A 26,051-nucleotide genomic window follows, 5' to 3' on the forward strand; every position below is an offset into this window, starting at 1 on the left:
CAGCAGCCTTAGTGTCTCATGCCAGTCTCTCTGGGGCCCGCGCTGATAGCCGCGGCTCATGCCCATTTCTGGAGCTCCTTTAAGCAGCGCTCTTAAACCCCTCTCTTTGCGCACCAGGAAACAAAGAGGGAAGCAAAAGTCTCTTGCCTCTTCGGCAGCTCGAGACTTTATCCTGGACTCCCTCCTGGCTAGCTGTGGTGCACTAGCCCCTTCAGGCTGTGTTCAAGCTGCCAACCCCAGTCCTCTCCCTGGGATCTGACCGAAGCCGGAGCCTCAGCTCCCAGACCCTGCCCGTCCTGGTGGGTGAGCAGCCAAGCCTCTCTGGCTGGTGAGTGCTGGTCGGCACCTATGCTCTGTGTGGTGATCTCTCCGCTTTGCCCTCACCCACCCACACCCCGTCTTTGCCAGTGAAGGGGCTTCCTAGTGTGTGGAAACCTTTCCTCCTTCACAGCTCCCTCCCACTGGTGCAGGTCCCATCCGTATTCTTTTGTGTCTGTTTTTTCTTTTTTCTTTGGCCCTACCCAGGTACGTGGGGAGTTTCTTGCCTTTTGGGAGGTCTGAGGTCTTCTGCCAGTGTTCAGTAGGTGTTCTGTAGGAGTTGTTCCACGTGTAGATGTATTTCTGATGTAGTTGTGGGGAGGAAGGTGATCTCTGCGTCTTACTCTTCCGCCATCTTGAAGCTCCCCCCATCTCTCTTGATTTTTAATCTTTATTACAAACCTGAGAGAACTTGCTGTGCCAAATTTAAAATTGCAAAAGTACATTATATATTTTAAGCATGTGGAGGAACTATCAAAACACATGATTCACATAGTTACAATATTGTTAGATATAATATTTAATATATTCCCAATATTTTTCATCATAATTTAGAGTATAACTTGTGAACAAACTGTAATCAGTGAGTATCTGTATGGAAACATGATTATGCATGCCAGTTTTTGTCATTGTTCAATGCTGTCTTGAAAATTTTCACTTCCTACATCGTAGTGAAATACATTTCTCAGTGCTGATGTGGCATCCTGTTATGTCAAGTGTATCAGTTATGTAAAAATTACAAACAAACACATTTTAGTACCTCAAGACAACATTTTTTTTCCTTTCTGAAATCAAGTCTGTGTGGCTTTTAGCAACAGTGGAAGGCAGCTGCCCTCCAGGTGAAGGTTCAGGGATGCACCTCAGGATTGACATGTACTTCCATGAGTGTCAGAGGAAGGGCAAGACTGAGAATAATAAACAAAACTTTGTCTGCAGTTTGTTGGTCAGAGCAAATTATGCAGTCTCCCCTAACTTCAGTTGAGTGGGACCATTGTATGTGCTGTGGTTCTGGAATGAGGAAAGGTGGAGGTAATGGGGGAATCACTACTGCCTCCCACGTCAGGCTTCTCTGGTTTCAGTGGAACACACCATTTACAGTAACTTCCAGGAAAATGGAAATTTATGATTATTTTAATCCATGTAATATTTATTGGCTACAACATGACATTCATATTCATTTCTTTGACTGTTTGATTAGTTTTTGCTGAAGTGATAATGAGGAAGAACCAAATTCATGTAGGCTCTTTGCAGTGGATACAAGAATCTGTTAACAGGGGTTTCTCTCTCCTTCCTTCCTTCCTTCCTTCCTTCCTTCCTTCCTTCCTTCCTTCCTTCCTTCCTTCCTTCCTTCCTTCCTCCCTCCCTCCCTCCCTCCCTCCCTCCCTCCCTCCCTCCCTTCCTTCCTTCCTTCCTTCCTCCTTCCTTCCTTCCTTCCTTCCTTCCTCTCCTTCCTCTCCTTCCTCTCCTTCCTCTCCTTCCTCTCCTCTCCTCTCCTCTCCTCTCCTCTCCTCTCCTCTCCTCTCCTTCCTCTCCTTCCTCTCCTTCCTTCCTTCCATCCATCCGCATGGCATGGCCTACTTTTTTTCTTCATGAGGAAATACCTATTAAGTCACAAATCAGTCAGTCTAAAAAATACAACGAAGCCATGTTTCAGCAGCACTGCCATATTCCATTTTCAACACAACAAATGCATTTTATATTACAAATAATAATACAGATAGAGGATACCAGGAGGCACTGACGTGTACTCAAAGATGATACATGATTACTCCCTGTGCTATTGTGTGTTTAATCAATTATTTTTTTTTAATTTATTTTTTTAGCTGTGTTGGGTCTTCATTGCTGTGCGCAGGCTTTCTCTAGTTGTGGTGAGCAGGGGATACTCTTCGTTGTGGTACATGGACTTTTCATTGTGGTGGCTTTTCTTGTTGCAGAGCACGGGCTCTAGGCGTGTGGGCTTCAGTAGTTGTGGCACGCGGGCTTAGTTGCTCCGTGGCATGTGGGGTCTTCCTGGACCAGGGCTTGAACCCGTGTCCCCTGCATTGGCAGATGGATTCTTAACCACTGTGCCACCAGGGCAGTCCCTTAATCAACTATTGTAAGCTAACTACAAGCAAAGCACTGGTTTTAAAATTGGACATACCTCAGTTGCTACTTAATTCTGACCTTAGAAGTACTACTAAAACTCTCTGCATCTCTGCTTCATCTCGAAAGTAGCAATAATAAGTTATTTGCACAGCTACTGTAAAGATTAAACAAGTGACATATAAAGCTCTTACTGTGAAGGCTAAAACATAGTAGAGCTTCAGTAAATGTGAATCATGACAACTCGTAATATATTATGGGAAATAATATTCTCACTTCTGTACAAGTTTGTGGCAAATAAACATGAAAGATATAACCTGCTGAGGGAGTTCCTTTATATTAGGCAAACTTCCTCTACTTGTGTAGCAATACAGTGCTGTTCTAGACAATAGGAAAAGAAATGTAAAACTTGCAGATAATATTAACTCCACATTTTTGTTTTCTTGTTTTGAGTCGGGCACTGCACCAGGGCCTTAAGGTGTATTAATCTCATTCGATCCCCAGAAGAATTATTTGAGGCCAATTTTGTCTGATTTACTGATTAGAAAACTGTGACTCTACATTGTAGTACCAGAAGACAGTGAAATCATACATGTCTATTGCTAAAATGCTTAATTGCGTTCTTTGAGTGGAAAGTACACTCGAGTCCATACTTAAGCAGAAATTAGATTCTAAAGTCAGAGTATGGTGAAAAACGAGGACAGATAAAATTATGCTTAAAAATCCTTAAAGTACCCCATATTATGGCATGGCAAGAGTTTCACACTCATAGAAACACATTAGATAAGACAGCGGCTGAAGGCTAATATCCCCAAAGAAGCTACAGTTCTTTTCTCCTGGTTCCTTTGGGGGAAATGGACACATGTAATGGAGGGCAGCTGTGCTTAACAGCATGATGCAGGGTGCTTTCCTTCTCACTCTATTTCTCTCTCCATCGTTGCTCTCTTCCATTCCCTCCCTCCCCCTCCTTCTCCCCCTCTCTTGTTCTCTTTATGTTTCCTGCACAAGTTAACTAAGATATGTTGTGATGGTACAATATATTAATGATGCATCAAAGAGAAATTACCATCGTGCAAATCATAGAACACCTGAAATCTGTTTCTTTATGCTGTTTTTAACTATAAATTTCAAACTGAGTCTACCTTAATAGCAACTTATTTTGAATACCACAATAAAAAATAGTTGCCGTGTCATTTTGTGTGTCTCAAAAAGCAATGGACCTTGACATCCTCTTTTCTTACTCCTATGACCCCAACACTAATATTCTGTTTAGTGATGTAATTATTTTAATGAATATAAACCTATGAGTATTGGAGAACTGAAGTGGCTGGATCCACTCCATGTCTGAGAACTAGGAGGGAGATGAAATTGGGGTAAAAACTGCCAATTTGACAACAAGAAAAATGTACTTAGAAGACGTAGTTTTAAATTTGAATAACCATGCTCAAAATGAAGATAGAAAGCTCTTGGGCATCTTTAGCACATATGATAAGGAAGAATAAATTTACCATTGAAGCAAATGTTGCAAAGGGTACAATGAAATTTGTTTTTTTCTTTATTCAGCAAAGTGATTTTATGTACTTTAGTTTTTTATCTTGTAATATTTTTAACATCTTTATTGGAGTATAATTGCTTTATAATGTTGTGTTAGTTTCTGCTGTACAACAAAGTGAATCAGCTGGACACATACATATATCCACATATCTCCTCCCTTTTGCATCTCCCTCCCACCCTCCGTATCCCACCCCTCTAGGTGGTCACAAAGCACCGACCTGATCTCCCTGTGCTGTGTGGCTGCTTCTCACTAGCTATCCATTTTACATTTGGTAGTGTATATATGTCCATGCCACTTTCTCACTTCGTCCCAGCTTACCCTTCCCGCTCCCTGTGTTCTCAAGTCCATTCTCTACATCTGCATCTTTACATTCTGACTGGTGTGAGGTGATACCTCATTGTAGTTTTGATATGCATTTCTCTAATGATTAGTGATGTTGAGCATCCTTTCATGTGTTGTTGGCAATGTGTATATCTTCTTTGGAGAAATGTTTATTTACGTCTTCTGCCCATTTTGGGATTGGGTTCTTTGTTTTTTTGATATTGAGCTGCATGAGCTGCTTGTATATTTTGGAGATTAATCTTTTGTCAGCTGCTTCATTTGCAAATGTTTTCTCCCATTCTGAAGGTTGTATTTTCGTATTGTTTATGGTTTCCTTTGCTATGCAAAAGCTTTTAAGTTTCATTAGGTCCCGTTTGTTTATTTTTGCTTTTATTTCCATTTCTCTACGAGGTGGGTCAAAAAGGATCTTACTGTGATTTATGTCATAGAGGGTTCTTCCTGTGTTTTCCTCTAAGAGTTTTACAGTCTCTGGCCTTACATTTAGGTCTTTAATCCATTTTGAGTTTACTTTTGTGTATGGTGTTGGGGAGTTTTCTAATTTCATTCTTTTACAAGTAGCTGTCCAATTTTCCCAGCACCACTTATTGAACAGACCGTCTTTTCTCCATTATATATTCTTGCTTCCTTTATCAAACATAAGGTGACCATATGTGTGTCGGTTTATCTCTGGGCTTTCTATCCTGTTCCATTGATCTATATTTCTGTTTTTGTGCCAGTACTGTACCGTCTTGATTAGAGTAGCTTTGTAGAATAGTCTGAAGTCAGGGCGCCTGATTCCTCCAGCTCCATTTTTTTTTCTCAAGATTGCTTTGGCTATTTGGGGTCTTTTGTGTTTCCATACAAATTGTGAGATTTTTTTTTCTAGTTCTGTGAAAAATGTCATTGGTAGTTTGATGGGGATTGCATTGAATCTGTAGATTTTGAGGGTAGTAGAGTCATTTTCACAATGTTGATTCTTCAGTCCAAGAACATGGTATATCTCTCCATCTGTTTGTATCATTTTTAATTTCTTTCAATGTTTTATAGTTTTCTGCATACAGGTGTTTTGTCTCCTGAGGTAGGTTTATTCCTAGGTATTTTATTCTTTTTGTTGCAATGGTAAATGGGAGTGTTTCCCTAATTCCTCTTTCAGATTTTTCGCCATTAGTGTATAGGAATGAAAGAGATATCTGTGCATGAATTCTGTGTCCTTCTACTCTACCAGATTCATTGATTAGCTGTAGTAGTTTTCTGGTGGCATCTTTAAGATTCTGTATTTATAGTATCATGTCATCTGCAAACAGTGATAGTATTACTTCTTCTTCTCCAATTAGCATTCCTTTTATTTCTTTTTATTCTCTGGTGTCCGTTACTAGGACTTCGAAAACTGTGTTGAGTAATAGTAGCGAGAGTTGGAAATTCTTGTCTTGTTCCTCATCTTAGAGGAAATGCTTTCAGTTTTATACCATTGAGAATGATGTTTGCTGTGGGTTTGTTGTATATAGCCTTTATTATGTTGAGGTAGGTTCTCTCTATGCCCACTTTCTGGAGAGTTTTTATCATAAGTGGGTGTTGAATATTGTCAAAAGCTTTTTCTGCATCTATCGAGATAATCATATGGTTTTTATTCTTGAATTTGTTAATATGGTGTATCACATTGCTTGATTTGCATATATTGAAGAATCCTTGCATCCCTGGGATAAATCTCACTTGATTATCGTGTATGTTTTTGGATCCTGTTTGCTAGTATTTTGTTGAGGATTTTTGTATCTATATTCATCAGTTATATTGGTCTGTAATTTTCTTATTTTGTAGTATCTTTGTCTTGTTTTGGTATCAGGTTGATGGTTGCCTCATAGAATGAGTTTGGGAGTGTTCCTCCCTCTGCAATTTTTTTGGAAGAATTTGAGAAGGATGGGTCTTATCTCTTCTCTAAATATTTGATAGAATTCACCTGTGAAGCCATCTGGTCCTGGACTTTTATTTGTTGGAAGATTTTAAATCACAGGTTGAATTTCATTACTTGTGATTGGTCTGTTCATATTTTCTATTTCTTCCTGGTTCAGTCTTGGAAGGTTATACCTGTCTAAGAATGTGTCCATTTCTTCCAGGTTGCCCATTTTATTGGCATAGAATTGCCTGTAGTAGTCTCTCATGATCCTTTGTATTTCTGCAGTGTCAGTTGTTACTTCTCTGTTTTCATTTCTAATTCTATTGATTTGAGTCTTCTCCCTTTTTTTCTTGATGAATCTGGCTAATGGTTTATCAATTTTGCGTATCTGCTCAAAAAACAAGCTTTTAGTTTTACTGATCTTTGCTATCGTTTCCTTCATTTCTTTTTCATTTATTTCTGATCTGATCTTTATGATTTCTTTCCTTCTGCTAATTTTGGGGGTTTTTTGTTCCTTCTCTAATTGCTTTAAATGTAAAGTTAGGTGGTTTATTTGAGATGTTTCTTGTTTCTTGAGATAGGATTGTATTGCTATAAACTTCCCTCTTAGAACTGCTTTTGCTGCATCCCACAGGTTTTGGTTCATCGTATTTTCCTTGTTATTTGTTTCTAGGTATATTTTGATTTCCTCTTTGATGTCTTCAGTGATGTCTTGGTTATTTAGTAGTGTATTGTTTAGCCTCCATGTGTTTATATTTTTTACAGTTGTTTTTCCGGTAATTGATATCGAGTCTCATAGCGTTGTGGTTGGAAAAGATACTTGATATGATTTCAGTTTTCTTAAATTTCCCAAGGCTTGATTTGTGACCCAAGATAAGATCTGTCCTGGAGAGTGTTCCATGAGCACTTGAGAAGAAAGTGTATTCTGTTGTTTTTGGATGGAATGTCTTACAAATATCAATTAAGTCCATCTTGTTTAATGTATCATTTAAAGCTTATGTTTCCTTATTTATTTTCAATTTGGATGTTCTGTCCATTGGTGGAAATGGGGTGTTAAAGTCCCCTACTGTGATTGTGTTACTGTCGATTTCCCCTTTTATGGCTGTTAGCATTTGCCTTATGTATTGAGGTGCTCCTACGTTGGGTGCATAAATATTTATGATTGTTATATCTTCTTCTTGGATTGATCCCTTGATCATTATGTAGTGTCCTTTGTGTCTTGTCATAGTTTTTATTTTAAAGTCTATTTTGTCTGATATGAGAATTGCTACTTCAGCTTTCTTTTGATTTCCATTTGCGTGGAATACCTTCTTCCATCCCGTCACTTTCAGTCTGTATGTATCCCTAGGTCTGAAGTGCATCGCTTTTAGACAGCATATATATGGGTTTTGTTATTGTATCTATTCAACTAGTCTATGTCTTTTGGTTAGAGCATTTAACCATTTACATTTAAGGTAATTATCTATATGTATGTTTCTGTTTCCCTTTTCTTAATTGTTTTGGTTTGTTTTTGTAGGTCTTTTCCTTCTCTTGTGTTTCCTGACTAGAGAAGTTCCTTTAGCATTTGTTGTAAAGCTGGTTTGATGGTGCTGAATTCTCTTAACTTTTGCTCATCTGTAAACGTTTTAATTTCTGCATCGAATCTGAATGAGATCCTTGCTGGGTAGAGTAATCTTGGTTATAGGTTTTTCTCTTTCATCACTTTAAATATGTCCTGCCACTCCCTTCTGGCTTGCAGAGTTTCTGCTGAAAGATCAGCTGTTAACCTTATGGGGATTCCCTTGTATGTTATTTGTTGCTTTTCCCTGCTGCTTTTAATATTTTTTCTTTGTATTTAATTTTTGATAGATTGATTAATATGTGTGTTTCTCCTTGGGTTTATCCTGTATGGGATTCTCTGTGCTTTCCGGTCTTTATTCACTATTTCCTTTCCCATGTTAGGAAAGTTTTCTATAACTTCCCTGTAACTTAAAGGGGGGTTTTTCTGTAAGTTAACTGTAATCTTTGCAGATATTTTCTCAGACCCTTTCTTTTTCTTTTCTTCTCTTCAGACCCCTATAATTTGATTGTTGGTGTGTTTAATGTTGTCCTAGAGTTCTCTGAATTGTCTTCAATTCTTCTCATTCTTTTTTCTTTATTCTGCTCTGTGGTAGTTATTTCCACTATTTTATCTTCCAGGTCCCTTATCCGTTCTTCTGCCTCAGTTATTCTGCTATTGATTCCTTCTAGAGAATTTTTAATTTCAGTTATTGTATTGTTCATCGTTGTTTCTTTGCTCTTTAGTTGTTCAAGGTCCTTGTTAAACGTTTCCTGTATTTTCTCCATTCTATTTCCAAGATTTTGGATCGTCTTTACTATCATTACTCTGAATTCTTTTTCAGGTAGACTGGCTATTTCCTCTTCATTTGTTTGGTTTGGTGGGTTTTTACCTTGCTCCTTCATCTGCTGTGTGTTTCTGTGTCTTCTCATTTTGCTTAAATTACCATGTTTGGGGGTTTCCTTTTTGCAGGCTCCAGGTTCATAGTTCCCGTTTATTTTGGTGTCTGCCCCCAGTGAGTGAGGTTGGTTCAGTGGCTTGTGTAGGCTTCCTGGTGGAGGGGACTGGTGCCTGTGTTCTGGTGGGTGCGGCCAGATCTTGTGTTTGTGGTGGGCAGGGCTGTGTCCAGTGTTGTGTTTTGGGGTGTCTGTGAACTTGGTATGATTGTAGGCACCCTCTCTGCTAATGGGTGTGGTTGTGTTTTTGTCTTGCTAGTTGTTTGGCATGGGGCATCCAGCACTGGAGCTTACTGGTCATTGGGTGGAGCTGGGTCTTAGTGTTGAGAGGGAGATCTCTGCGAGAGCTCTCGCCAGTTGATATTATGTTGGCCTGGGAGCTCTCTCATGGTTCAGTGTCCTGAAGTTGGCTCTCCCACCTCAGAGGCTCAGGCCTGACACCAGGCTGGAGAACCAAGACCCTGTCAGCCACATGGCTCAGAAGAAAATGGAGAAAAACAGAAAGAAAAAAATATAATAATTATAAATTTTAAAAATTATTAAAATTAAAAAAAACTACTTTAAAAAAGGGAAAAAAAGAAAAAAAGAGAGAGCAAGCAAACCAATAAACAAATCCACCAATGATAACAAGTGCTAAAATATGTCCTAAGATAAACATCAAATCAGAGACAAGGGCTTCCCTGGTGGCGCAGTGGTTGAGAGTCCACCTGCCGATGCAGGGGACACGGGTTTGTGCCCTGGTCCGGGAAGATCCCACATGCTGCAGAGCAGCTGGGCCTGTGAGCCATGGCCGCTGAGCCTGCGCATCCAGAGCCTGTGCTCCGCAACGGGAGAGGCCACAACAGTGAGAGGCCTGCGTACCGCAAAAAAAAGAGACAAGTCAGTTGCAGACAGCAAACCCCAAGTCTACAGTTGCTTCCAAAGTCCACCACCTCAATTTTGGGATGATTTGTTGTGTATTCAGGTATTCTTCAGATGTAGGGTTTATCAAGTTGATTGTGGGGATTTAATCTGCTGCTCCTGAGGCTGCACGGAGAGATTTCCCTTTCTCTTCTTTGTTCGCACAGCTCCTGGGGTTCAACTTTGGTTTTGGCTCCACCTCTGCATGTAGGTTTCCCTCATGCATCTGTTCCCACCCAGACAGGACCGGGTTAAAGCAGCAGCTGATTAGGGGGCTCTGGATCACTCAGGCTGGGGGGCGGGGGTGTGTGGTAATTATATTTGGAATGCGGGGGAAGCCTGCAGCGGCAGAGGCCAACGGACTTTGCAGCAGCCTGAGGCACACCATGTGTTCTCCCGGGGAACTTGTCCCTGGATCATGGGGCCCTGGCAGTGGCATGCTGCATAGGCTCCAGAGGGGAGGTGGGAGGCAATGTGGATAGTGATCTGTGCTTGCACACAGGCTTCTTGGTGGCTACAGCAGCAGCGTTAGCGTTTCATGCCCGTCTCTGGGGTCCAACCTGACAGCCACAGCTCGCGCCTGTCTCCGGAGCTCATTTAGGCGGTGCTCTGAATTCCCTTTCTTCACGCACCCGGAAACAATGGTCTCTTCCCTCTTAGGCAGGTCCAGACTTTCTCCCAGTCTTCCTCCCAGCTAGCTGTGACGCACTAGCCCCCTTCAGGCTGTGTTCACGCAGCCAACCCCAGTCCTCTCCCTGGGATCCAACCTCCGAAGCCGAAGCCCCCAGCCCCCACCTGCCCCAGTGGGTTAGCAGACAAGCCTCTCAGGCTGGTGAGTGTTGGTTGGCACCGATCCTCTGTGTGGGGATCTGTCCACTTTGCCCTCTGCACCCCTGTTGCTGCGCTCTCCTCCGTGGCTCTGAAGCTTTCCCCCCACCCACCCCCAGTCTCCGCCTGTGAAGGGACTTCCTAATGTATGAAAACTTTTCCTCTTTCACTGCTCCCTCCCCAACGTGTATGTCCTGTCCCTGTTCTTTTGTGTCTGTTTTTTGTTTTTTCTCTTGCCCTACCCAGGTATGTGGGGAGTTTCTTGCCTTTTGGGAAGTCTAAGGTCTTTTGCCTGCATTCAGTAAGTGTTCTGTAGGAGTTGTTCCACACGTAGATGAATTTTTGATATATTTGTGGGGAGGAAGGTGAGTTCCACATCTTACTCCTCCACCATCTTGAAGGTCCCCCTTGTAAGGCAGGGCAGTTCTAGAGGATAACCCTGTGCTTTAATTTTTAAAGCACACACGAAAGATAAGGGTTTACATGGTTTTACTTTAAGTATTTGTTGCCCAGCTGTGTTTTTCTTAGGAGTACTAAAGTTTATCTGTGAGTTTTGGTATTTTATGTTTTTGATTTTAGCATCTATGAGAAGGGAGGGAATAGTGTCTAAGTCAGGAATTAGGCAGTACAGTTCCTTTACAGAAAATCTAGGGCACATGAATGTTTAAGCTGTCTGGGTACTTGATTTCTGGTGTTACATTGCCTTTGAAAACACTTGGCAGGTAAAACAGAATAAGACAATAGCCTTATAAAAATCAATGATATGTTATACAAACATCAAAGCATTATATTGTATACTTGAAACTAATATAATGTTATATGTCAATTATATCTCAGTTTATAAAAATCAGTTTTCTATGGGCTTTTGGTTTTTCAGTTTGCCTCCTCATCATAGTAGAAGAATGGTTTAGGAAAAGTTGTTATTTGGAATTCCATAAGTAAAAAAGTAGTAAAATCTCGTTCTCTTTGACTTTTATTGCGGGTAACAGTGAGGACACAAAATCATTACTAGAAGATGTAGTTAACCTTGAGAAATACTATTTACATATTTAGGTCTCAATTCGGATCCTCAGCTATTTTTTAAAAAAATTATTTAGTTTTTATTTTTGGCTGCACTGGGTCTCTGTTGCTGCACCCTGGCTTTTCTCTAGTTGAGGCGAGTGGGGGCTACTCTTTGCTGTGGTGCACTCGCTTCTCATTGCGGTGGCCTCCCTTGTTGAGGAACGTTGGCTCTAGAGTGCAGGCTCAGTAGTTGTGGCGCGCGGGCTTAGTTGTTCCATGGCATGTGGGATCTTCCCGGACCAGGGCTGGAACCCGTGCCCCCTGCATTGGCAGGCGGATTCTTAACCACTGTGCCACCAGGGAAGCCCAGTCCTCAGCTATTTTTATCTGTGGTCACTTTCTAGGGAAGTGAATGCTTGTTGTTTAAGATATGTTCCTTTCCACCTATACATCTTTACTGAAAGTCTGTCAAACAGTCTCTTCTCAGATAGTTTTCATTTATTCCTGTTGTTTTGTATTCCCACCTCCTTCATCTGTGGTTAAGTGAAGAATTAACTTCTTCTCTCCTGAAATAAACTGTAAATACCAATGTGAAGTTTGAGACATTTTGGAAAATAAAATGTATGACTCACAAATGTTTGGTTTATTTTTGTTTTATGTAGAGTTTTCTGTCTTCAAATTTGTTAAATATGTAAAAATTCAAATGTAAAACATAATTATATATCTGTATACTTGTTTTCTCTTTGAGCAAATTTAGAAAGTTTATTTCTGTTCTGGAAGTTCAGAACCTCTTAAAGCAGTGTGCTGCTTAATAATTTTATTTTAGTTTGTTGGCATTTTCTCCTTATTATGAGCTAATTTTTTGTTAAAAGATATTATCGTTATTAGTGTGTAGTCTGGAAGAAACTTTGTGAGGTGGAAAAATATTCTCAGAGAATGTTTTAGCATAAAGGAATTGGTTTTTGTTGTCACTGCAGATAATGTTGAATTACTTTGATTTTCTTTTTAGGTTGAGTCACTCTTCAAGAAAAATCTTTTGATAGGCAGTGACATCTGCTAAAAAGTGGCAAATTGCTGCTTGCATTTCATATTCCAAATAAAGCGAAATAACTTTAGTGTATCTAAGTTGGACTCTGAGCAATACTTGTCACAATATCTATTTTTTTCTTTACCTACCCCCTGCATCACCTTTATCCTAAAAAGAGGAAGGCAAATATTTATTCAACAAATATTTACATTACTTTGTTCAACAACATTGGGGATTGAAACCCCAGGCTCATTAGATGAAACCTAGAAAACATGAGGTTTTTTTTCCCCTCTCATATATTTTAAATATTTGTAAATATATTTTTACATATATCTTTCATATATTTATAAATATATAGTATGTATTTATATCCCATATATGTGTATACATGCATATACCCATATATGTGTATATTTGTATTTGTATATGCATACATATGTGTGTATCTTGATAAGTTGTAAATGACAGTGCTACAAATAGAAAGCAGTGAGTGCTATTTATAAGACAGATTTCAGTTGTCATGGTATAGAGATCAAAATTTCTTCACAGATAATCTTGAGAAAATTCATAGTAAAACTTACTCCACAGCTAGGTGATGAGGTTTCCTTAAAGGAGGAATTCATAATGTTTTTTCCCCCAGCTTTATTGAGATATAATTGACACATATATTGTGTTTAAGGTATGTTTAAGGTATACATTGTAATGATTTGATATTTGTATGTATTGTGAAATGATTACCACAATAAGATTAGTACATCCATCACCTCACGTAGTTACATTGTGTGTGTGTGTGGTGAGAAAATTTAAGATCTACTGTCTCAACACCTTTTGAATATACCATAAAATGTTGTTAACTATGGTCACTATGCTGTACATTACTTTCCCACAACTTGTTCATCTAATAACTGGAACTTTGTACACTTGGACAGCTTTCATCCTTTTTCCCCACTCCCCCACCCACACATCTAACAACCACCATTCTCTACTCTGTTTCTATGAGTTCAGTGTTTGTAGATTCCACACATAAGTGAGATCATACAGTATTTTTTCTCTGTCTGACTTATTTCACTTAGTAATGCCCTAAGGTTTGTCACAAGTGGCAGAATTTCCTTCTTTTTTACGGCTGAATATTTATATATAGTCAAATTTTCTTTATCCATTCATCTGTTGATGGATGCTTTTGCTGTTTCCATGTCTTGATTGTTGTGAATAATGCTGCAGGGAACAATGGAGGTGCACATGCCTATTCAAGATAGTGATTTATTTCCTTTGAATATATACCCAGAAGTGGAATTACTGGGTCATGTGGTAGTTCTATTTTTAGTATTTTGGGGAACCTCCATACTGTTTTCTATTGTGGCTGCACTAGTTTACATTCCCTGATTACATTTTCCTGATTATTATTAATGTTAAGCACTTTTTCATGTCCCTGTTGGCCATTTAAATATCTTCTTTGGAAGCATGTCTACTAAGGTCCTTTCCCTCTTTTTAAATCGGATTATTATTACTATTTTTTTTGGCTATTGAGTTGTATAGCTTCCTTATATATTTTGGATATTAACTATTTAATAGACATGTGGTTTGCAAATGTTTTCTCTCATTTTGCAGGTTGCTTTTTCATTTTGTTGACTTTGTGTACTGTGCAGAGGCTTATTAGTTTAATGTAGTCCTGCTTACTGATTTTTTTGCTTTTGTTGCTTGTGCTTTTAGTATCTAAAATATATCTAAAACATAATTGCCAACACCATTGGGAAGGAGGTTTTTCCCCTACATTTTCTTCTGGAGTTTTATGGTTTCTGGTCTTACCTTTAAGGTTTTTATCCATTTTGAGTTAATTTTTGTGAATGGTGTAAGATAGGGGTTCAGTTTTATTCTTTTCCATGTATATAGTTTTCCCAGAACCTTTTATTGAAAGTATCCTTTCCTCACTGAGTTTTATTGTTTCCCTTGTCAGATATTAGTTGACTGTTTATGCATGGATTTGTTTCTGGGATCTTGATTCTGTTCTGTTGGTCTATGTGTCTGTTTTTATGAAAGTACCATGCTTTTTTGATTACTGTAGCTTTGTAATATAGTTTAAAATCAGGAAGTGTGATGCTTCCAGCATCATTCTTTGTCAGGATTGCTTTGGCTATTTAAGGTCTTTTATTGTTTCATATGAAATTTGAGATTTTTTTTCCTATTTCTGTGAAAAATGCCACTGGAATTTTGATAGGGATTGGAATTTAATTTTATTAAATGTATACTAAGTGTGAGTTGAAGTTTTACATATGTTCTCCTTTTATCTTCATAACTGTAGGGTAAGAAGCATAACTGAGGCTTGAGAAATTATGTAACTTCAAGTGGCAAAACTGTGAAGTGTCTACTGTGTTTCAGGTACACTTCAAGTCACTAGAAACACATCAGTACATTAAATTGAAATGAGAATGCACTTTATGGAGCTTTTGATCCAACTGAGGTTTATTTAAAATGAAATAAGTAAGTGATATTTATAGTATTTTATGTTAGATGGTGTTAGGTACAGAGAAAATCAACCAGAAAGGGAAATAGGTGAACTGAAAAGTGAGGATGTCCATTCTAAATAAAGTTGTCAGGGAATGGGTGTTATTTAAGATAAGTAATGCTAACTACCAAAACATACAAAGCCTTGAAACTCAGTAAGTTACTACAATCCAGTGTTATTTATCTGATTATATCTCAGGTGTTGCTCCTCCATCTCCTAGTTACACAAGTATTGTATTTAGTCCCAAAACTCTTCACAGGAAAGAGGAATGAAAGAGGTTCACCAGCTCTTAATAGTCTAAGCCTGGAAATGACAAATATCACACTGTTCACAGTCCCTTGGACAGGGCTAGTCACATGATGCCATCATAACTGCAGAAAAGCTGGGATAGGTAAGAGAGCACATGGACTGTTTGATCACACTATTCATCTCTTACAGAGAAAGCTTCATGAAGAAGATATTTATGCCAAGACTAAAATAATTTTTCAGTGAAATTTTAACATGAAAGTATATAAAAAAAATAGTAAGAGCCGTTAGGGTCAATCATCAACATAATATATTTCATTGAACTTCATTTCATTGAACACCAGAGCAAAAATCCTAATGATTTCAAATTCATATATTATATGCCTTGTTATTGAGGTGGATACATTTGTTTCTAAAATGTGTCCTATTAAAATTTATAGATGACATTTAAATTTCCTAGCGTAAAAATAACAGCAGGGCAGAAGAGTAATCAAGAAAAGAGAAAAAAAAATAAAAAGTATTAAATCTATTTAAAGTGTCATTTTAAACTGGTAATGTTTCTTGTAATAGTCACTACCAAGGTGATGATGACCAACTTTTTCCTATGCAAAAGAAACATGGTAGGATATAGTCTTTCAGTGGCATAATTTAAGAAAAGTGTGCTACCGACACCCCTATGAAGTCACTTCAACATTGAGTCAACTTATTACCTAAAAGCAATTACATGGGATTTTGCTCACAATTTATCACCTAATAATTTACTGACCAGTTTTTGGAGACTTTGCAAATAACAAGACCATTTCTATCATAGTACAGAATATTTAAAAACTAGTCATATTTGATTTATTTTACTCTTATTTTTTAATCAGTGTTTTAATTAAAGAAGCCCAGTTAGCTTATTTCTGTAACAGTGAAAAGAATAGTGAAATATCCTCTCCTATTTTCCTGTTTCTCCCCTCCCCCTGCCTTCAGAGTATTGTAGATTTTAAAGGGTATTCAGATAACCATTGATTGAATGACCTCGCCATTCAGTAGGATATCCAGATAGATGCCTACATGGTTTTGAGAATGTGGAGAGGATGAATGATTTCTGAGCACCTGCTCTCCCACTCCTGTCAGAGGCTGTGCTGAGGGGGAAAAAAGTGATGTGTGATCAAATCTATAGTTTCATATTCAGTTTTCAATCCAATTCAGCAAGTACTGAGTGCTCTATGGAGGAGGCAGTGGCAAAAGTTTCAGGGATACAGTCATCGGAAATTGACTCTGCAGTGAGGAAAATTATGTCTACAATGAGAAAGGGCAGGAGAATAAAAGGCATTATAAAAAAAGGCAAACATTTTTTGCCTTTCCTATATGGAAAGAGTGCACATAAATGACTGAGTAGAGAAAGAAAAATGCCTGAAGGTTTGTGGAATCAAGAGAAATATCAAGTATCATACAGAAACATGGCAAACTATCTTGAAGGACAATCAGAATGTTGCTGAACAGGAAGCAGAGAGGCAGAAATACAGAGAACTGTTCACTTTATTCATGGGTGGTGGATGGGGACCTTCAATAGCTTCTCTTTATCTACCAAACGAAGACCTCATTGCCTCATAAAGCTGCCTCAGGATCGAAATACCATCTCTTTACCCTTCTCTCTGAGCTTATTTACCACTACAAACTAGGAAACCTCCACATTAGCCTTCTGCTTTCTTACCAAAAATAATGTGTATATTTCTACACTCACTATTCTCTCTACCTTCAGTAACAAACCTGGGCAGTGAGGATGGAGAAGAAACCAAGAAAGCGTATACTTTCAGGCAAAGTCCCAGACTCGGCCTGATGCCATGAGGAACTGGATGGATGCAATTTATACTTGAGAATCTCTTCTTGAAGTAAAGGAACTGGACTTTCATCCTCTCACATCATTCACTCATTAGCTAGGGGCCTCCCGGGAAGGTGGGGCGTGTAAAACACCCTGGCACTTCTAGCTCTCCTCCTCCATTGCCCAAGAACAATCCTAAGAATGTTGCAGAAGGGAGCCTTCGGCAGCAGCATGTGTAGGAGCTGGGCTATGGATGCACGGAGCTCCATCTGAATGGGCTGTGAACAGCACCCTGTATCTGTGTGACCTATTCCCTAAGTCAGAGTTAATTTCAAACTTCCTCTCTGTCCCTTTACTGGACTCTTTGCATTTCTCTTGACATTTAACATGCACTCTTTTTTTTTTTTTTTTTTTTTTTTTTTTCGGTACGCGGGCCTCTCACTGTTGTGGCCTCTCCCGTTGCGGAGCACAGGCTCCGGACGCGCAGGCTCAGCGGCCATGGCTCACGGGCCCAGCCGCTCCGCGGCATGTGGGATCTTCCCGCACCAGGGCACGAACCCATGTTCCCTGCATCGGCAGGCGGACTCTCAACCACTGCGCCACCAGGGAAGCCCTGCACTCTTTTTTATTGTTGTCATTCACCTACTAGTTGTACTTTACAAGATACAAAATTCCTAAAGCAGATTTATCTTCAGTTAAATTACAGAAAATAGTTGCATCTATATTATGTGCTAGGTATCGTGCTAGGTGGATAGGTTGACCAAAAGCCATTGGGATAGTTGTTGCTCTTGAGACTTTGGAGTATATAACCACATACTCTTTTAAATGAATAAGATAGGAAGTGTGGAGAAGAGGAAGAATCCAGAGGCTTCAGTCTTAGACCTAATATCAAATCTTGATTCTAGTACTTTCTAAATGTATGACCATGGACCAGTAACTTAATGACATATTGGCACGTAACCTGTTTGAATCTGAATTTCCTTATCTCTAAAATAAATAAGTTAATCCTTTTTAAAGTGTCTTTATAATATCACTCCCATGTGATCCTGAGCTGTTATTTAATGTTATTTTCTTCCCTTTAAATTCCTTTAAATATTGAACACAAGGCTTTGCACAAAATATATTCATAATGCCATTATTAATTGCATGAGAAGCATGAATGGAGAGACAGAGTAAGTTCAGAGCTCTGAGTATGTTCAGTGAATGGTGATCAATAAAGTTTGAGTAGAGAATGAGATATAAATATCCATATGAATATATCCCCCCATATAAAATGTTGAAATAAGCTAAAGTTAATGTAAGACGTGAAATTCCAGAGCAGACTGTTTATATTTAATCTGGTATATTGTGGAGAATTTTCAAAGTTCTTTCAGAGAAGCAATCTAAAATCATGATGAAGTATGGCACTTCTTTGAGAAATTGAAGGTGGTAGACCATTTGAGTCCTAGAGGTTTTCCAGCATTTTTTTTCTGCTGGAAAACAATATCATAAGTGGACATGCTATGGGGGGGTCCCCATTTTGATGGTAATTTGCTGTTGGTCGCAGATAGGTTAAGCATAACTTCTTCTGTCAGCTCTTTTACTTGTACTCTGGACCCTCCTGTGCATTGAGAAGATGTCTTGCGACCATGTTTGCAAATGAATTATATAGGAGACTCATAAAAGAGTAAATGAGAGTTGGTGAACAGTAGCAGTGAAAGGAAGTAATAGACAATAATACCAAAAACGAAGGTCAAACTACGGAATTCATGTAGCTGTTGTTTGTCTGACTTCTAGTTCTTTCTTGTGAAAATTAAATTATATGTATGTAAAAGCTTGTGCATAGCAAAGGAAACCATTGACAAAATGAAAAGATGACCTACTGAATGGGAGAAAATATTTGCAAATGATGTGGCAAACACATATAAACTACTGACACTATGTATAAAATAGACAACTGATGGGAACATACTGCCTAGCACAGGGAACTCTACTTAATGCACTGTGGTGTCCTAAATGGGAGGGAAATCCAAAAGGGAAGGGGTATATGTATATGTATATGGCTGATTCATTTTGCTGTGCAGTAGAAGCTAACACAACATTGTAAAGCAACTATATTCCAATAAAAATTAATTTTAAACAACATATATAAACAACTCATACAACTCGACATAAAAAAAATAACCTGATTTAAAAAATAAGCAGAAGAATTGAGTAGACATTTTTCCAAAAAGAAATGCAGTTGGCCAATAGGGACATGAAAAGATGTTCAGTGTCACTAATCATCAGGAAAATGCAACTCAAAACTACAATGGGATATCACCTCACAGCTGTGAGAATGGCTGTCACCAAAAAGCCTACAAATAACAAATGTTGGCAAGGATGTGGGGAAAAGGGAACCCTCGTACACTGTTGGTGGGAATGTAAATTGGCGCAGCCACTGTGGAAAACAGTATGGATGTTTCTCAAAAAACTAAAAGTAGAACTACCATATGACCAGCAATTTCACTCCTGGACATGTATCTGAAAAAAACGAAAACACTAATCCAAAAAGATACATACACCCCAGTGTTCATAGCAGCATTATTTACAGTTACGAAGACATGGAAACAACCTAATTGTCCATCAACAGGTGAATGGATAAAGACAATGTGGTACATATATACAATGGAATACTATTCAGCCATAAAAAAAGTAAAATTTTGCCATTTACGGCAGCATGAGTGGACTTGGAGGGCATTATGCTAAGTGAAATAAGTCAGAGAGAAAAAGATAAATACTTTCTGATACCACTTATATGTGGACTCTAAAAAATACAACAAACTAGTGAATATAAGAAAAAAGCAGACTCACAGATATAGAGAACAAAACTAGTGGTTACCAGTGGGGAGGGGGGAGGGGCATTATAGGGGTGGGAGAGCAGGCAGTACAAACTATTGGATATAAGGTAGGCTTAAGGATGTATTGTACAGCATGGGGAATGTAGCCAATAATTTTGTAATAACTGTAAATGGAAAGTAATCTCTAAAAATTGCATAATTTTTTTTAAAATTAATAAATTATATGTGTAAACAGAAACTTCTATGCCATTGAGTCTGTTGCCCTGTCTTCTGGATGTACTGTGAATATGTATTACCAGAGTGATCAAGAGAGCCCATCCTACCTTTTGAACACTATCTTCTGCCAGAGAGATATAATGCAAAATTAACCCTGCTGTTCCTGTGAACTTCTTGTCCTGTGGGGTTGCCAGTATCCTGAGCGTAAAGTTAGTGGGGTTCATGACAATATGTCCCCTGTCCATTGGGGTTGTAATTTAATCCCAATGTGTTGAGCTTCAGTGAGGAGTATTAGATTTTTTTAGGTGGTAGAGATGTTTATTTTTTCCAGCTTTATTGAGGTTTAATTGACAAATAAAAATTACCTATATTAAAGGTATTCAACTTGATGTTTTGATATATACATATACATTGTGAAATGATTACCACACACCAGCTAATTAACATACCTATCCCCTTACAAAGTCACAAAGCTTATTATTTTTTTGTCACAAAGCTTTTGTGTGATGAGAATACTTAAGATCAACTGTGTTAGCAAATTTCAGGTATACAATAACCGTATTATTAACTGTACTTACCATGCTGTACATTGAATATCCAGAACTTATAGCATTATTATATTTTGTGTGATATAACTCTGGAGCAAAACTGCCCTAACAGCTTAAGCCCTTTGGCATGTGTCCTCAGCTCTGAACATGCTATGTAGTCAGACATTCTTGTTTAGATATTCACTGCAGTTTTTATGAAAGTCACCATTTGGTTATCTCGGATGCCTCATGGTTTTAAATACATGCCTCTATGTTAGTCACATTTTATTCTATCTTTGGTGGACATCTAAAACATTTGGCCTCAATTCTCAATATGATTTGATGAATTTTAGAATGATCTTTAGTCACTACGTGGTATGTTTTATTTATTCAGTTTAAAAATGTTCCTAGTGAACTAGGCTTGAAAGTTGGAGAATTTCTTTCTCATGTATATCTATAGTCATATTTCATGGATACATATGCGTATATAGAGATATATAGATACACAAATGCATATGTATGTGTGTATGTTTTAAATGTTTTGTTTCAAGGTTAATCATTTTTAATTCTGTTCCTTCAAATTTCTGCTTCCAGCAAAGTGATTTTCTGAAATATATTTTAAATATAATCACAAGTGGAAATGCAGACCATCAAATCAGAGAGGCTTTCCCCAATGGATTTATTTTTGGTAGTTAGCTTTCTAGAATCTTCTTGCTTTCAAGTCTGTGTTATGACTAATTATGCTTTCAGCCCAAAATAGCAACTCAAAATATTCAGGTTTTTAGGCACTTCTCAATTTTACATTGTAGACTGTGGCACCCATTCATTATATACAACTCATGTTGTTTTTGGGTTTTCAGTTTCTGTTAATGTAGATGTCCATTACTGGTAAAAATAAGTGTCTTAAAAATATTGCAGACATGGCTTGTCTAAAAATCTGCAAAGTAATTGTTTATCACTGATAATGAGGTCATTAAATTTAGCTATATTTTTGTTTCTTGAAAGAGTGTTGGCAATTTAAATTAAAGCTTGTACTAAGTAGCTTGATACTGTATTAGAAATGAATCAGAATGTGGCCTGAATTTAGAGCAAGAAAGTCAGTCTTTGGGTACTAAGGACAATGTATACTTGGGTTGACACATCCCATATTTGAAGTTTTTTAACCATTTCATATTGCTCCAGATGTTTACATTGAATAAACAAATTCCTTCTAAGGCAGAATTATTCTTTTTTTACATTTCACTAGTATTTATAATTTAATTTGCTTAGAGACACCTAAGTGCTGAAATTATTCAGAACCCATAACAGAACTAGGTGAGCCTTTGCTTCTAAAGCAGTAATGTTCAAACTTGCGTCCAATCCAATGCACCTGCAGGGTGTATTAACGCAGGGATTGATGGGTCTCACTCCCAGAGCCTCTGAGTTACTAGGTGGTGCAGGACTGGAGATGTTGCATTTGTAAGCAGTTACCTCGTACTGCTGGTCCAGGGACTACACTTTGAGAACCATTCTTCTTAGACATCTCGTTCATTGTCTCATCCTAGTTCAACCCTCCATCACTCTCATTTAGGCAACTGCAGTAGCCAGCCTCATAACTAGTTTTATTGCTCCTAGTTTTACCCCTCTTCAGCCTGTTATCCACACAGCAGCCAGAGAGATTCCTTTCAAACATACATCAGATTATGCCTGTCTAATGGCTTCTTGTCGGTCTTAAAACAGAATGCAAATTCTTAACCTTGACCTGTGAGGCTTACTTTATCTGGTCTTTGACTTCCTGTTCTACCTTATCTCCCACCATTTTCCCCTTGACTCACTCTCCTCCAAGTTCATTGGCCTTCTTGATGTTTCTTGGCTGACTATACGAATCATATGCCTACCTCAGGGCTTTTGCACAGAATTTTTTTTTTTTTTTTTTTTTTGTCTAGGATGATCACTTTTCTCCCTCCACAGATTTGTGTATGACTTCCTTTCTCATTTCATTCAGATCACTCCCCACACAGGCTTTCTGTGACCTTTCTAACATAGCTCTCTCTCCTTGGCTCTCACACTTTTATTTGTAATATGACTCCCTGCCCCCAAATGCAGACTTCTCAAGAGTATGAAATTTTTGTTCACTGCCATAACCACAGTGCTAAAACAGTCTCTGGCACTTGAGATATATTCAATAAATCTATGTTGAATAAATAAATAAGTGACTAGATGGAAGAATGTCCCTTTAAGTACTCCTTCCTCCTCACACACAATCCAGAGAAGTCTTTTGTCCACTATACGAATCATGTTCCTACCGCAGGGCTTTTGCACAGAATTTTTTTTTTTTTTTTGTCTAGGATGATCACTTTTCTCCCTCCACAGATTTGTGTATCATATTTTGTTATCATATTTCTCTTCCCACCGTGTTCTCCAGTATTCTTCTTTATGCAGAGATGCTCTCAGTTTCCCATATGAACCTTACCTCCAACCTTATTCCTTTAAGTGATATTAAATCTTTTGCGATTAATAAAAAGTCTACACATACAATTGAGGATCCTTGGTTTTCATTTCAGGATCACTAATTCTTATTTAAATTTTTGGCTGCATCGGGTCTTCGTTGCTGCGTGCGAGCTTTCTCTAGTTGCAGCGAGCGGGGGCTACTCTTTGTTGCGGTGCACGGGCTTCTCATTGTGGAGGCTTCTCTTGTTGCGGAGTATGGGCTCTAGGCACGTGGCTTCAGTAGTTGTGGCACGCGGGCTCAGTAGTTGTGGCACACGGGCTTAGTTGCTCCGTGGCATGTGGGATCTTCCCAGACCAGGGCTCGAACCCATGTCCCCCGCATTGGCAGGTGGATTCTTAACCACTGTGCCACCAGGGAAGTCCCAGGATCATTAATTCTTAAATGATTTATCCCTGTTTTATTTGTGACTTGCACATTTTAAGTACTGATATTCTGCTCATTAGACTGTCAGCTGTGAACTGCTGGTATACGTAGACCTTTAATTGCCAAACTGAGTTTTGGTTTTTTGTGTGTGTGACAATAATTCAGTTCTAGAATGAGAAAGATACCAGTAAATGTTACCCTGTAACTCTTCAGTCAGGACATGACCTCTTTTGCATGATTTCCTCCTGATCGCTGCTTTTTATCAAGGAGTGTTTTCTAAACAGCCAGACTGTATTGTGCCATGTCCATCAGAAGCTACTTGGAATTATGTTTTGCCACCAAATCACATGAGGCGAATTCAGGTACATTTGATAACAAGAATTATAGAATCAAGGTCAAGAGTTATGGAATCAATATTCAAAATGATCTCCAGGAGCTTTTACTCTCAACCTGGTGTTGAGTCTTACATCTTTTCAACCAAGTGTTGTGGCCTGTGAATTCTTCTTCTTTCACTTTCCAGTTTTACACAGTGATTTATTCCACTTTTCTCTATAAACTAGTTGAAATCTCTGACATCCTTTACAACTCCATCCTCATGTTTCCTAGTTGTTGTTTCTTCTAGGTTTCCCAAGTAGTTCATGAAACTCTAGCCAAAACTGAACTTATCATCTTTCACCAAAATAAGTTTATATTCATGACTGTCTTTCTGGTAAGGGCACAGTTATTCTTTCACCATCAGAGAAATAAAGAGAGGCATGGAGGTGCAGATGTTAGGACGCATTAAAGAGTACTTGGGCAGTATATGAAATTTATGGCATATATAATGCTTATGTATTTCTCCTAGCATCATTAAACTCATATACTTTTCATAGAATTTGTTATAACTCACATGATAATGACAATTCATTTGTCATCTTCATCTAACAATTTTTATTCACCTTGACCATGTGCACGATGCCATGTTACTGGGAGTACACATGTCATGATCTCTTTTTGTATTTCCAGTATTTATATTTCCAGACTTTTTTGGTTGTGAATTCTTTTGTAGCCATTATAACTACTGGAAAATTGTATCATATCAATATGCCTTTTATTTTTTTGTTCCCTGACAGTTTGTCAGTGTCTATGTCTGTGCAACAGCCTAAAAAGTAGTATGTGTGTTTGAGGGAAGAGAGATGGGAGATAGTTCTTTCCTCCCTCCTTTCTTCCTCGTGGGACCTCATATATTTCAGAATTTCTGGGAGATATGACAGAGTTAATGCTTATTATAATCAGAAGAAGTAACACTTATTACTCAATGATGTGTCAGGATTAGAGATGGTGGCCCGTGGGCCCCTTGATATCTTAATTTCCCTGTATCTCTGCTTGCAGCCTCCAATTCACTTGCAAAGTCCATAGAATTTGCCTTAATTTTGCCCTGTCTTCTTCCTCCCTTACCATAACCAATGTCATCAACCTGTATTATGTCCTCAGTATACTTCAAAGCCTCTTACACAGTCACATAGATACTTTCCTGAGTAATCTTCCATTCCTATTGATTATATTCACTGGAATTAAAGTTGTCTTTTCAAAGGGTAGATCTATCAGTGTCAACCTTCTGTTCAGCAAACTTCAATAGCTCCCCATTGCCTGTAGTATTCAATAAAATTGTTTCAATTCGGGATTTAGTATCTTGACGTCAAAATGAATTTCCAACTTTATGCCTCTGGACTCTTCCTGAAACTTTCTGTTCTATTTGAAATGAATTACATCCACACCTCTGCAGTGCACTATAATAGGTTAATATTTCAGTGTTTTTATGTGTATTGGTGTTCTCTCAGAGTAGATTTTCACAGTTTTCTCTTTATCAGCTTTTTGAAATGATCATCCCTTATTCAAGTCCATGATAAATACAACCTCTTACATGAAATCTATTTTCCTCTCACCTTGCCCAGACTGATGTTATGGCCTTTCGCTTTCCTTTGAACCACCATGACTCTTTGTTTGATGGTCTACATCAGCAATTACCTTTTATTTTACATACATTAGATAGGTATGAATATATGTGCTTTTTTCACATTCTTGTTCTACACTGACCCTGAACCCTTAAGTACAGCGATAATATCTTTTCATCTTTGTTTTCTGAAATTTGATGTTGTTTAAGCTTTGGAATTAGGCCTAGGTTCAAACACAGTGTAAAATACCATTTAGTGGACATAGAGTATATCCCTGTGCAAGGTTCTGTGATACCATGATTGAAAATTCGTGTTGCATATAGGATGTCCTGAATTCTTTGCATTGTTAAAAGAAAAAAAGGCTAGGACAGTTTGTGTCCTTTGCTAGGCACATATAGCCACTTAATGATGTATTCCCTAAACATGTTGGTCTTGATTACTTAAGCCAGAGAGTTGGGTCATATGATGGCAGTGTCCAGTTAGGAATATTGGATTAGCATGAACTGACTGAAGTGCTAACTAATGAAAATCAGGCTGATGCAGAACAGACGGAAGGGCCAAAAGCAGGCTTGCAACACCTGTGAATTATATCCAGATCAGTTATCTATCAGATTCTGGTCTCCATTCAAGGTGTGGAGTTTGATCTTTCTCCAACTGTAAATGTTTCATCCAAAACAGCTGCGATATTGGCACAACTGTTTTCAGGAGTTGCCCAGGACAAAAAT

General features: G+C 38.3%; 1 protein-coding gene and 1 pseudogene across 11 annotated transcripts in view; one reads left to right on the forward strand and one right to left on the reverse strand.

Moving 5' to 3' along the window:
• LOC307180176 (lysosome-associated membrane glycoprotein 1-like) overlaps positions 1–22,069 on the reverse strand; it is a 32,701-nt pseudogene extending 10,632 nt beyond the window's left edge. The window contains exon 1 of the transcript in view: positions 22,009–22,069. The product of the transcript in view is annotated as a lysosome-associated membrane glycoprotein 1-like (transcript). The remainder of the gene's footprint in view (positions 1–22,008) is intronic.
• DMD (dystrophin) overlaps positions 1–26,051 on the forward strand; it is a 2,843,071-nt gene that overhangs the window by 571,949 nt on the left and 2,245,071 nt on the right. The window lies entirely within an intron of this gene.

This window comes from Stenella coeruleoalba, assembly GCF_951394435.1.
Source record: "Stenella coeruleoalba genome assembly, chromosome: X".
In the NCBI taxonomy this organism is placed as follows: Eukaryota; Metazoa; Chordata; class Mammalia; order Artiodactyla; family Delphinidae; genus Stenella; species Stenella coeruleoalba.